The following is a 13,916-nucleotide window of genomic DNA, read 5'->3' as shown; positions in this document are numbered from 1 at the left end:
GCGTTGAAAAATGTGTGCAAGGCAAGAACGTTATCTCAGAAAGCAAAAATGGGTATGTTTGAAGGAATAGTGGTTCCAACAATGTTATGTGGTTGTGAGGCATGGGCTGTAGATAGAGTTGCACGGAGGAGGGTGGATGTGTTGGAAATGAGATGTTTGAGGACAATATGTGGTGTGAGCTAGTTTGATCAAGTAAGTAATGAAAGGGTAAGAGAGATGTGTGTTAATAAAAAGAGTGGTTGAGAGAGCAGAAGAGGGTGTTCTAAAATGGTTTGGTCACATGGAGAGAATGAGTGAGGAAAGATTGACAAAGAGGATATATGTGTCAGAGGTGGATGGAACGAGGTGAAGTGGGAGACCAAATTGGAGATGGAAGGATGGAGTGAAAAGCGATCGGGGCCTGAACATGCAGGAGGGTGAAAGCCGTGCAAGGAATCGAGTGAATTGGAATGATGTGGTGTACCGTGGTTGATGTGCTGTCAGTGGATTGAACCAGGGCATGTGATGCGCCTGGGATAAACCATGGAAAGTTTTGTGGGGCCCGAATGTGGAAAGGGAGCTATGGTTTCAGTGCATTATACATGACAGCTAGAGACTGAGTGTGAATGAATGTGGCCTTTGTTGTCTTTTCCTAGCGCTACCTCGCACGCATGCGGGGGGGGAGGAGGTTGTCATTTCATGTGTGGCGGGGTGGTGACAGGAATGAATAAGGGCAGACAGTAGGAATTATGTACATGTGTATATATGTATATGTCTTTGTGTATATGTATGAATACGTTGAGATGTATAGGTATGTATATGTGTGTGTGTGGACGTGTATGTATGTACATGTGTATGTGGGTGGTTTGCGCCATTCTTTCGTCTGTTTCCTTGCGCTACCTCGCTAGTGCAGGAGACAGCGACAAAGTATAAATATAATAATATATATATCAAGGGTTTTAGGTTTGAATAAAGGCAATAAGATATAGTAATTATCAGTATTACAGATGAACTTTTCTTAAGTAAATGTTAACTACAGTGACACTGAAAATTTAGTCAACAAAAACCATACTGATGTTACTCTTTCAGTAAGAACTTTATTTCACCTGGGGTAATCAATTTCAACAATGTTAGATAAGGTAAAGTTTCTTGGATTGGTAGTGGGTGCGAAGAGAAATGTAAAGAAACTCTCAACTCTGAAAGACCAAACTAATTTTCCTTAAAGTAATCTCTAGCAACTGAGTTTTTCTGACTCTAATAATCCTTTTGCTGGTTTTTGTAACTGTTTGCATTAGATTTGCTGCAATGCTAAAGTAATAAATTCCTAATTAGGTTCACCTTAATTACAACTTTGGAATTCAAATAGATTTCTGTGGAAATGTTAGGATTTTATGTGGAGGACATAATAAGAGTGGTGATTCATATTTTGATCAGTTTTCTAAATTTTGTGATAAATATTAATAGTTTGGAGGGCTAACACGAATTGGGAAAAATGAGGATCAGAAAAGTAAGAGTTTGTGAAATTTATCTAAGAATCATCTACATTTATGGGACTTCCCATAGCAGCTGACACTTGTTTCCTTATTATTTGAAAAATATGTGATTGTTATAATTTTTTCATAAATATACTTTTGTTTTTTGGGCATTGTTTGTGGAATCCTGCTGCCAAAAACCCACAGAAACATTCTCATGCACAGTTTCATTTCAGTGCATGAATTTATGTACATTAGTGTTCTTGGTGCATTTTGATCATAGCATCATGTTAAAATGAACTTCAGCCTTACATTAATGAAGAGCGAGATTCTCCTAGGTTCTGTTCATTTTTTGAAATTTTAAAGATACTCTTACATTAATATTTCCAAGTTTTCTTTGATTTTCATAGCCCTCTCCACTATCGACTTATAAATTTCAGTAGCAGAAAAGAAAAAAGAAATTTCCAAACGACAATTTCCAATTTATTTTCTATTATCCATGTACCATGTGACCAATGCAATGCAAAATCTTTTGATACTTCATACATACAAGAGAATTTTCACACACAAATGTGTTCCGGTGCATGAAAGAGTTCTCCCATGGAGAAATGTGCCAGACAAAGTCCATGGTATATTTTGATTATAAAAGCATGTTTTGTTACATCTCAATATAACTGAAGGGAAGATTTTTGTAGGTTCTGTCGGTTTTTGAAATTTTTCACCTTCTATAGTAGATACACATTTTCCCTGATCTTCATAGCCGTCCTCACCATCGACTAATTTGTTTGTGTTTTTTTTTTCTTTTTTTTCCAAAAGAAGGAACAGAGGGGAGGCAGGTGAGGATATTCCACAAAGGCCCAGTCCTCTGTTCTTAACGTTACCTTGCTAACGCGGGAAATAGCGAATAGTTTAAAAGAACGAAAAAAGTAAAAAATGTAATCCATAACTGTCACATTTGCCACATAACAATTGAAATACAAAATCACTCATATTCTAAAGCTGTGTTTGTGATATACTTTAACTGGGACTTAACCATATTGATATTTACTTAATCTTTTTGTAAATTAAGTCAAGCAGTGGGTATATTGCATTTAATTGATGTTATTATGTTTATCACTAAGCCATTATGTGTTGTCTTATGCATTACATAGCAACATCACGAGCTTGTTTATTAATGTATTGTATTCTATATTACTCGTTTTGTGGTTTGTCCCAAAAGCACTTTGAGAATTCCCTGGGAACGCTAGGGTTGTGACTCTATTTACCTACATACTTGGTGTGCATGCATCATCCTATGCTTACCCATGGAATTTATGGACACCACTCATCTAAAGGGTCCACCCTCAGGCAGCCAGCAGATGCTGCCAGGCTGTCATCGACCAGCCCCAAGCTAACCACTGAAATCAAAATATTATTTTCTCTGGATTGTCGTGTTTGGTTGCTCTCATGTCAGCAGTCTTTTTGTAGATGAATATTTCTTCTTTATTTCAATTTGCTTATGTATGTATGTGTGTATGTGTGTATTTGATTTTAGTTAACTAACTTGCCACTTCAACCTGTAGTTTCTTGTATGGCATATTTAAAGTAATTGCAATTATACCGAGGGACCACCTTGGTTTTCTGTCACACGTTGCCTCCACCATCACTCCCTCAGACTTTCTCCCTTGCATATGTACATATTTTACTGTTATATTTAGGTGTTAATATTTGCTTTACTCTTTTGGTTAGTTTGATGACACAATCTATAGCATCTTTTTACAAATGAGGTGTTCAGGCATACAGTAATAGAATTATTGAGTAACTAGTGTTTGGTATCATGACATTGTAGTGTCTTATCTTCCCTTCCATCCCTTACCCACTACTATACAAATGTAAGTACCTCCTCCTTGTGTATTGGATTGTTTTCTCGTCCTTTAGTAAAAGACTTTTAGTAAAAAGTACGTGGGCTTCATAGAGAGAATTACAGTAGAGGTAGGAACCAGAACAGTATCCCTTTATCATAAAGGGTTGGTGCAGCTCCACCCTAGGGTCTGCCACACAGGGATGCATGTTCATGAGTACAAAGTGTCCACATCTGGTTTCAGTCCTTTTGATGTTGGTAGATCTGCAGCAGACAAGTAGCTATCAGAATTCAGCCATAGGGGTTAGAGGAGCTTTTATTTTAATGAAACTTATTTTTTCTTTAAGAGAGCCATAGTGTTGGGAGCTACTAATGAATGCAGATGCCATGCCAAACCACATTTCGGTGAGTTGATTCATTGGTTCATGGTAACTGACTAGTATACCATGATGTATTGAGACTAGGCTGCCCTCCAAGGGATTAAAACACTAAGTTGATCAATCTCTCACAGGTAATCAGGTTTAAATTTTTTTTCTATAGCACATTTACTTGTGGTCCTTACATTTTTTTCATTTATAAATGGAAATCTTCTCTGTCCTTCTTATGGGAACACATTCTTTAAAGCAGAGGCCTGATCCAAACATCCTGTACCACCCCTGAAACTACATCTTCCCCCTGGTTTGATGCTCTATTTATGCCTTCATCTTCTCAATCACTTTTCCATACACCTTTCCAGGTACACTCAATAAACATATATCTGTAGATCTAACATTTACCTTTGTTCCCCTTGCTTTTATACTGTAAAACTAGACATGCATTCCACCAATCCTCAGGCACCTTACTATGATCCATACATACAATGAAAATCCTGTCACCAACACTCACCAACTTCCAATAATAAATTCATCTGCAGTACCATCCTATCTAGCCACCTTGCAACATTCCATATTATGCAAGGCTTTCACAGCCTCTCTTTTTCACCAAGTCACTTGCCATGACTCACTTTTCTCACCTCCCCAATCCAGACACCCTTCACCAGCTAAACTATCATCACATTCAACATTCCTTCGAAATACTCATTCCATCACTTCAACTCATCATTGCCTCTTATCACTTCCCAATTTGCCCCCTTCACATATGTTCCCCTGTGTTTTCTTGTTTTTTTCATATTATGAACCTTTTTCCAAAATATCCTATTCATGAATTTTATTCAAACTTACACTAATTTTCTTTTACCCTCTTGTTCCAGCTCTGCACTTACCTCTTGACCTTCTGTTGTACTCCTTCCTTGTAAGTACTTCCCATTTACCTCTCTTGTCTCTTTCATTCCATCACTTCCTGTCCTTTCTAACATGCTCACCTCGCACCTACCGCATACCACACACTTTTCTTGCCCATGCCAGCACTGCTTCCTTAAATACCTCTCATTCCTTAGCCACTCCTCTACCTTCGTTTACTCTCACATTTTGCCATTTTGCAATCAGGTTATTCTGGTATTTCTTCACACAAGTCTCTTTTTCAAGCTGAATCACTTAGGTCACCCTCAAAATTTTATGCAAATCTTCACCTTTACCTCAACCTGGTATTGACCAGACATCCCACCAGCTGGCCCTTTCACCACATCCAAAAGGCTATTTTGCACGTCTGTCAGTTAGTATGTATTTCAGTAATGCCCGTGTATCACCCTTCCTACCCACCCATGTATACTTGTGTATGTCCCTCTTTTTAAACCAAGTATTACCATTGCCATTCCTTTTTCAGAGCAAAACTCCACAAACTGTTCACCACTTCCTCTCACCTTACTGAATAGTCCATGTCCTCCAATTACATCCTCCAGTGGCACATTACTCATGCTTGCATATAAATCACTTATCCCTAGTACTCAGTCTTTCGTATCAAAACTGCTCACTTTCAGCTGCTCCCAAAACACTCAATTCTCTTGATCATTCTTCTCGTGGCCATAATAATAAGATTCCATGTCTCGTAACTCGTTTTCTTTCATTATTCATTGTCATTTTAACCCTTACACTCCTTCCATAGTTCCACAACTGCTTCAGCATTACTGCTACACCCTTCATTGCTCACCTCCTTGACCTCATACTATACCCAGAATTTACCCCTAAGATATTTCCCAACAATTCTTCTTCCTTGCTTCACTCAGGCCTAGGCCATCCAGGTTCTCTTTTCTCAGACATGTAACAATGTATCACTCTTTTCTTCTCATCTTGGTTACTTCCTTAGACATTCAGAAACCACATCCTGAGTGTTCCGGGAAGATGTGTGGAAGATGTGTGGAAAAGAGTGTGGTTGAGAGAGCAGAAGAGGCTGTGTTGAAATGGTTTCGACATATGGAGAGAATGAGCAAGGAACGATTGACAAAGAGGATATATGTGTCAGAGGTGAAGGGAACAAGGAGAAGCAGGAGACCAAATTGGAGGTGGAAGGATGGAGTGAAAAAGATTTTGAGTGATTGGGGCCTGAACATACAGCAGGGTGAGAGGCGTGCAAGGAATAGAGTGAATTGGAACAGTGTGGTATATTGGGGTCGACTTGCTGCCAGTGGACTGAATCAGGGCATGCGAAGTGTCTGGGGTAAACGATGGAAAGGTCTGTGGGGCCTGGATGTGGATAGGAGGCTGTGGTTTCGGTGCATTACACATGACAGCTAGAGACTGAGTGTGAAAAATGTGGCCTTTTTTTGTGTTTTCTTGGCATTACCTCAATGAAGCAGCTGGGTAGCGACGCTATTTCCTTTGTGGTGGGGTTGCACCAAGTATGAATATGTACATGTTTCTATATGTATATGTCTGTGTGTGTTTATGTGTATATATATATATATCTTTTTCTTTCTTTTAAACTATTCGCCATTTCCCGCGTTAGCGAGGTAGCATTAAGAACAGAGGACTGGGCCTTTGAGGGAATACCCTCACCTGGCCCAATTCTCTGTTCCTTCTTTTGGAAAATTAAAAAAAAAAACGAGAGGGGAGGATTTCCAGCACCCCGCTCCCTCCCCTTTTAGTCGCCTTCTACGACACGCAGGGAATACGTGGGAAGTATTCTTAATCCCCTATCCCCAGGGATAATATATATATATATATATATATATATATATATATATATATATATATATATATATATATATATATATATATAAATATATATATATATATATATATATATATATATATATATATATATATATATATATATATATATTATTTTTTTTATTATACTTTGTCGCTGTCTCCCGCGTTTGCGAGGTAGCGCAAGGAAACAGACGAAAGAAATGGCCCAACCCCCCCCATACACATGTATATACATACGTCCACACACGCAAATATACATACCTACACAGCTTTCCATAGCTTACCCCAGACGCTTCACATGCCTTGATTCAATCCACTGACAGCACGTCAACCCCGGTATACCACATCGCTCCAATTCACTCTATTCCTTGCCCTCCTTTCACCCTCCTGCATGTTCAGGCCCCGATCACACAAAATCTTTTTCACTCCATCTTTCCACCTCCAATTTGGTCTCCCTCTTCTCCTTGTTCCCTCCACCTCCGACACATATATCCTCTTGGTCAATCTTTCCTCACTCATCCTCTCCATGTGCCCAAACCACTTCAAAACACCCTCTTCTGCTCTCTCAACCACGCTCTTTTTATTTCCACACATCTCTCTTACCCTTACGTTACTCACTCGATCAAACCACCTCACACCACACATTGTCCTCAAACATCTCATTTCCAGCACATCCATCCTCCTGCGCACAACTCTATCCATAGCCCACGCCTCGCAACCATACAACATTGTTGGAACCACTATTCCTTCAAACATACCCATTTTTGCTTTCCGAGATAATGTTCTCGACTTCCACACATTCTTCAAGGCCCCAGAATTTTCGCCCCCTCCCCCACCCTATGATCCACTTCCGCTTCCATGGTTCCATCTGCTGCCAGATCCACTCCCAGATATCTAAAACACTTCACTTCCTCCAGTTTTTCTCCATTCAAACTCACCTCCCAATTGACTTGACCCTCAACCCTACTGTACCTAATAACCTTGCTCTTATTCACATTTACTCTTAACTTTCTTCTTCCACACACTTTACCAAACTCAGTCACCAGCTTCTGCAGTTTCTCACATGAATCAGCCACCAGCGCTGTATCATCAGCGAACAACAACTGACTCACTTCCCAAGCTCTCTCATCCCCAACAGACTTCATACTTGCCCCTCTTTCCAAAACTCTTGCATTTACCTCCCTAACAACCCCATCCATAAACAAATTAAACAACCATGGAGACATCACACACCCCTGCCGCAAACCTACATTCACTGAGAACCAATCACTTTCCTCTCTTCCTACACGTACACATGCCTTACATCCTCGATAAAAACTTTTCACTGCTTCTAACAACTTTCCTCCCACACCATATATTCTTAATACCTTCCACAGAGCATCTCTATCAACTCTATCATATGCCTTCTCCAGATCCATAAATGCTACATACAAATCCATTTGCTTTTCTAAGTATTTCTCACATACATTCTTCAAAGCAAACACCTGATCCACACATCCTCTACCACTTCTGAAACCACACTGCTCTTCCCCAATCTGATGCTCTGTACATGCCTTCACCCTCTCAATCAATACCCTCGCATATAATTTACCAGGAATACTCAACAAACTTATACCTCTGTAATTTGAGCACTCACTTCTATCCCCTTTGCCTTTGTACAATGGCACTATGCACGCATTCCGCCAATCCTCAGGCACCTCACCATGAGTCATACATACATTAAATAACCTTACCAACCAGTCAACAATACAGTCACCCCCTTTTTTAATAAATTCCACTGCAATACCATCCAAACCTGCTGCCTTGCCGGCTTTCATCTTCCGCAAAGCTTTCACTACCTCTTCTCTGTTTACCAAATCATTTTCCCTAACCCTCTCACTTTGCACACCACCTCGACCAAAACATCCTATATCTGCCACTCTATCATCAAACACATTCAACAAACCTTCAAAATACTCACTCCATCTCCTTCTCATCACCACTACTTGTTATCACCTCCCCATTTGCGCCCTTCACTGAAGTTCCCATTTGCTCCCTTGTCTTACGCACTTTATTTACCTCCTTCCAGAACATCTTTTTTTTTTTTTTTTTTTTTTTTTTTATACTTTGTCGCTGTCTCCCGCGTTTGCGAGGTAGCGCGAGGAAACAGACGAAAGAAATGGCCCAACCCCCATACACACGTACATACACACGTCCACACACGCAAATATACATACCTACACAGCTTTCCATGGTTTACCCCAGACGCTTCACATGCCTTGATTCAATCCACTGACAGCACGTCAACCCCTGTATACCACATCGCTCCAATTCACTCTATTCCTTGCCCTCCTTTCACCCTCCTGCATGTTCAGGCCCCGATCACACAAAATCTTTTTCACTCCATCTTTCCACCTCCAATTTGGTCTCCCTCTTCTCCTCGTTCCCTCCACCTCCGACACATATATCCTCTTGGTCAATCTATCCTCACTCATTCTCTCCATGTGCCCAAACCATTTCAAAACACCCTCTTCTGCTCTCTCAACCACGCTCTTTTTATTTCCACACATCTCTCTTACCCTTACGTTACTTACTCGATCAAACCACCTCACACCACACATTGTCCTCAAACATCTCATTTCCAGCACATCCATCCTCCTGCGCACAAACTCTATCCATAGCCCACGCCTCGCAACCATACAACATTGTTGGAACCACTATTCCTTCAAACATACCCATTTTTGCTTTCCGAGATAATGTTCTCGACTTCCACACATTTTTCAAGGCTCCCAAAATTTTCGCCCCCTCCCCCACCCTATGATCCACTTCCGCTTCCATGGTTCCATCCGCTGACAGATCCACTCCCAGATATCTAAAACACTTCACTTCCTCCAGTTTTTCTCCATTCAAACTCACCTCCCAATTGACTTGACCCTCAACCCTACTGTACCTAATAACCTTGCTCTTATTCACATTTACTCTTAACTTTCTTCTTCCACACACTTTACCAAACTCAGTCACCAGCTTCTGCAGTTTCTCACATGAATCAGCCACCAGCGCTGTATCATCAGCGAACAACAACTGATTCACTTCCCAAGCTCTCTCATCCCCAACAGACTTCATACTTGCCCCTCTTTCCAGGACTCTTGCATTTACCTCCCTAACAACCCCATCCATAAACAAATTAAACAACCATGGAGACATCACACACCCCTGCCGCAAACCTACATTCACTGAGAACCAATCACTTTCCTCTCTTCCTACACGTACACATGCCTTACATCCTCGATAAAAACTTTTCACTGCTTCTAACAACTTGCCTCCCACACCATATATTCTTAATACCTTCCACAGAGCATCTCTGTCAACTCTAAAATTTAATGATACTCTCTCACCCCAACTCTCATTTGCCCTTTTTTTCACCTCTTGCACCTTTCTCTTGACCTCCTGTCTCTTTCTTTTATACATCTCCCACTCAATTGCATTTTTTCCCTGCAAAAATCGTCCAAATGCCTCTCTCTTCTCTTTCACTAATACTCTTACTTCTTCATCCCACCACTCACTACCCTTTCTAATCAACCCACCTCCCACTCTTCTCATGCCACAAGCATCTTTTGCGCAATCCATCACTGATTCCCTAAATACATCCCATTCCTCCCCCACTCCCCTTACTTCCATTGTTCTCACCTTTTTCCATTCTGTACTCAGTCTCTCCTGGTACTTCCTCACACAGGTCTCCTTCTCAAGCTCACTTACTCTCACCACCCTCTTCACCCCAACATTCACTCTTCTTTTCTGAAAACCCATACAAATCTTCACCTTAGCCTCCACAAGATAATGATCAGACATCCCTCCAGTTGCACCTCTCAGCACATTAACATCCAAAAGTCTCTCTTTCGCACGCCTGTCAATTAACACGTAATCCAATAACGCTCTCTGGCCATCTCTCCTACTTACATAAGTATACTTATGTATATCTCGCTTTTTAAACCAGGTATTCCCAATCATCAGTCCTTTTTCAGCACATAAATCTACAAGCTCTTCACCATTTCCATTTACAACACTGAACACCCCATGTATACCAATTATTCCCTCAACTGCCACATTACTCACCTTTGCATTCAAATCACCCATCACTATAACCCGGTCTCGTGCATCAAAACCACTAACACACTCATTCAGCTGCTCCCAAAACACTTGCCTCTCTTGATCTTTCTTCTCATGCCCAGGTGCATATGCACCAATAATCACCCACCTCTCTCCATCAACTTTCAGTTTTACCCATATTAATCGAGAATTTACTTTCTTACACTCTATCACATACTCCCACAACTCCTGTTTCAGGAGTATTGCTACTCCTTCCCTTGCTCTTGTCCTCTCACTAACCCCTGACTTTACTCCCCAGACATTCCCAAACCACTCTTCCCCTTTACCCTTGAGCTTCGTTTCACTCAGAGCCAAAACATCCAGGTTCCTTTCCTCAAACATACTACCTATCTATATATATATATATATATATATATATATATATATATATATAAATATTTTTTCTTTTTTAAACTATTCGCCATTTCCTGCGTTAGCGAGGTAGCGTTAAGAACAGAGGACTTGGCCTTTTTTGGAATATCCTCACCTGGCCCCCTCTGTTCCTTCTTTTGGAAAATTAAAAAAAAAAAAAAAAATGAGAGGGGAGGATTTCCAGCCCCCCGCTCCCTCCCCTTCTAGTCGCCTTCTACGACACGCAGGGAATACGTGGGAAGCATTCTTAATCCCCTATCCCCAGGGATAATATATATATATATATATATATATATATATATATATATATATATATATATATATATATATATATATGTCTGATCATTATCTTGTGGAGGCAAAGGTGAAGATTTGTATGGGTTTTCAGAAAAGAAGAGTGAATGTTGGGGTGAAGAGGGTGGTGAGAGTAAGTGAGCTTGGGAAGGAGACTTGTGTGAGGAAGTACCAGGAGAGACTGAGTACAGAATGGAAAAAGGTGAGAATAATGGAAGTAAGGGGAGTGGGGGAGGAATGGGATGTATTTAGGGAATCAGTGATGGATTGCGCAAAAGATGCTTGTGGCATGAGAAGAGTGGGAGGTGGGTTGATTAGAAAGGGTAGTGAGTGGTGGGATGAAGAAGTAAGAGTATTAGTGAAAGAGAAGAGAGAGGCATTTGGACGATTTTTGCAGGGAAAAAATGCAGTTGAGTGGGAGACGTATAAAAGAAAGAGACAGGAGGTCAAGAGAAAGGTGCAAGAGGTGAAAAAAAGGGCAAATGAGAGTTGGGGTGAGAGAGTATCATTAAATTTTAGGGAGAATAAAAAGATGTTCTGGAAGGAGGTAAATTAAGTGCATAAGACAAGGGAGCTAATGGGAACTTCAGTGAAGGGTGCAAATGGGGAGGTGATAACAAGTAGTGGTGAAGTGAGAAGGAGATGGAGTGAGTATTTTGAAGGTTTGTTGAATGTGTTTGATGATAGAGTGGCAGATATAGGGTGTTTTGGTCGAGGTGGTGTGCAAAGTGAGAGGGTTAGGGAAAATGATTTGGTAAACAGAGAAGAGGTAGTAAAAGCTTTGCGGAAGATGAAAGCCGGCAAGGCAGCAGGTTTGGATGGTATTGCAGTGGAATTTATAAAAAAAGGGGGTGACTGTATTGTTGACTGGTTGGTAAGGTTATTTAACGTATGTATGACTCACGGTGAGGTGCCTGAGGATTGGCGGAATGCGTGCATAGTGCCATTGTACAAAGGCAAAGGGGATAAGAGTGAGTGCTCAAATTACAGAGGTATAAGTTTGTTGAGTATTCCTGGCAAATTATATGGGAGGGTATTGATTGAGAGGGTGAAGGCATGTACAGAGCATCAGATTGGGGAAGAGCAGTGTGGTTTCAGAAGTGGTAGAGGATGTGTGGATCAGGTGTTTGCTTTGAAGAATGTATGTGAGAAATACTTAGAAAAGCAAATGGATTTGTATGTAGCATTTATTGATCTGGAGAAGGCATATGATAGAGTTGATAGAGATGCTCTGTGGAAGGTATTAAGAATATATGGTGTGGGAGGCAAGTTGTTAGAAGCAGTGAAAAGTTTTTATCGAGGATGTAAGGCATGTGTACGTGTAGGAAGAGAGGAAAGTGATTGGTTCTCAGTGAATGTAGGTTTGCGGAAGGGGTGTGTGATGTCTCCATGGTTGTTTAATTTGTTTATGGATGGGGTTGTTAGGGAGGTGAATGCAAGAGTTTTGGAAAGAGGGGCAAGTATGAAGTCTGTTGGGGATGAGAGAGCTTGGGAAGTGAGTCAGTTGTTGTTCGCTGATGATACAACGCTGGTGGCTGATTCATGTGAGAAACTGCAGAAGCTGGTGACTGAGTTTGGTAAAGTGTGTGAAAGAAGAAAGTTAAGAGTAAATGTGAATAAGAGCAAGGTTATTAGGTACAGTAGGGTTGAGGGTCAAGTCAATTGGGAGGTGAGTTTGAATGGAGAAAAACTGGAGGAAGTGAAGTGTTTTAGATATCTGGGAGTGGATCTGGCAGTGGATGGAACCATAGAAGCGGAAGTGGATCATAGGGTGGGGGAGGGGGCGAAAATTCTGGGAGCCTTGAAGAATGTGTGGAAGTCGAGAACACTATCTCGGAAAGCAAAAATGGGTATGTTTGAAGGAATAGTGGTTCCAACAATGTTGTATGGTTGCGAGGCGTGGACTATGGATAGAGTTGTGCGCAGGAGGATGGATGTGCTGGAAATGAGATGTTTGAGGACAATGTGTGGTGTGAGGTGGTTTGATCGAGTAAGTAACGTAAGGGTAAGAGAGATGTGTGGAAATAAAAAGAGCGTGGTTGAGAGAGCAGAAGAGGGTGTTTTGAAATGGTTTGGGCACATGGAGAGAATGAGTGAGGAAAGATTGACCAAGAGGATATATGTGTCGGAGGTGGAGGGAACGAGGAGAAGAGGGAGACCAAATTGGAGGTGGAAAGATGGAGTGAAAAAGATTTTGTGTGATCGGGGCCTGAACATGCAGGAGGGTGAAAGGAGGGCAAGGAATAGAGTGAATTGGAGCGAATTGGTATACCGGGGTTGACGTGCTGTCAGTGGATTGAATCGGGGGCATGTGAAGCGTCTGGGGTAAACCATGGAAAGCTGTGTAGGTATGTATATTTGCGTGTGTGGACGTATGTATATACATGTGTATGGGGGTGGGTTGGGCCATTTCTTTCGTCTGTTTCCTTGCGCTACCTCGCAAACGCAGGAGACAGCGACAAAGCAAAAAATAAAAAAAAAATAAAAAAATATATATGTGTGTGTGTGTGTGTGTATGAGTGGAGGGGCCATTTTTCATCTGTTTCCTGGTGCTACCTTGCTTACGCGGGAAACAGCAATAATGATATCTATATATATGTATATATTTATATTATTTCTTTTATTCTTAATTCCTTCCACAGAGCATCTCTATCAACCCTATCATATGCCTTCTCCAGATCCATAAATGCTACATACAAATCCTTTTGCTCCTCTAAGTATTTCTCACATACATTCTTCAAAGCGAAC

The 13,916-nt window shown here is 41.0% G+C and overlaps 1 protein-coding gene across 3 annotated transcripts in view; it reads left to right on the top strand.

Moving 5' to 3' along the window:
- The window catches only part of LOC139760422 (uncharacterized), a 65,411-nt gene that overhangs the window by 10,389 nt on the left and 41,106 nt on the right, over window positions 1-13,916 (top strand). The window contains exon 2 of one of the 3 annotated variants that reach the window (XM_071683618.1): window positions 3,639-3,696. The exons of the other annotated variants lie outside the window; for them this stretch is intronic. The gene's annotated coding sequence lies outside the window, so the exon portion shown is untranslated. The remainder of the gene's footprint in view (window positions 1-3,638; window positions 3,697-13,916) is intronic. 3 annotated transcript variants of the gene reach the window in all.

This window comes from Panulirus ornatus, chromosome 36 (genome assembly GCF_036320965.1).
Source record: "Panulirus ornatus isolate Po-2019 chromosome 36, ASM3632096v1, whole genome shotgun sequence".
Lineage (NCBI taxonomy): Eukaryota > Metazoa > Arthropoda > Malacostraca > Decapoda > Palinuridae > Panulirus > Panulirus ornatus.
The sequence above is the reverse complement of the archived record's forward strand: the minus strand, read 5'-3'. Positions and strand labels throughout refer to the sequence as shown.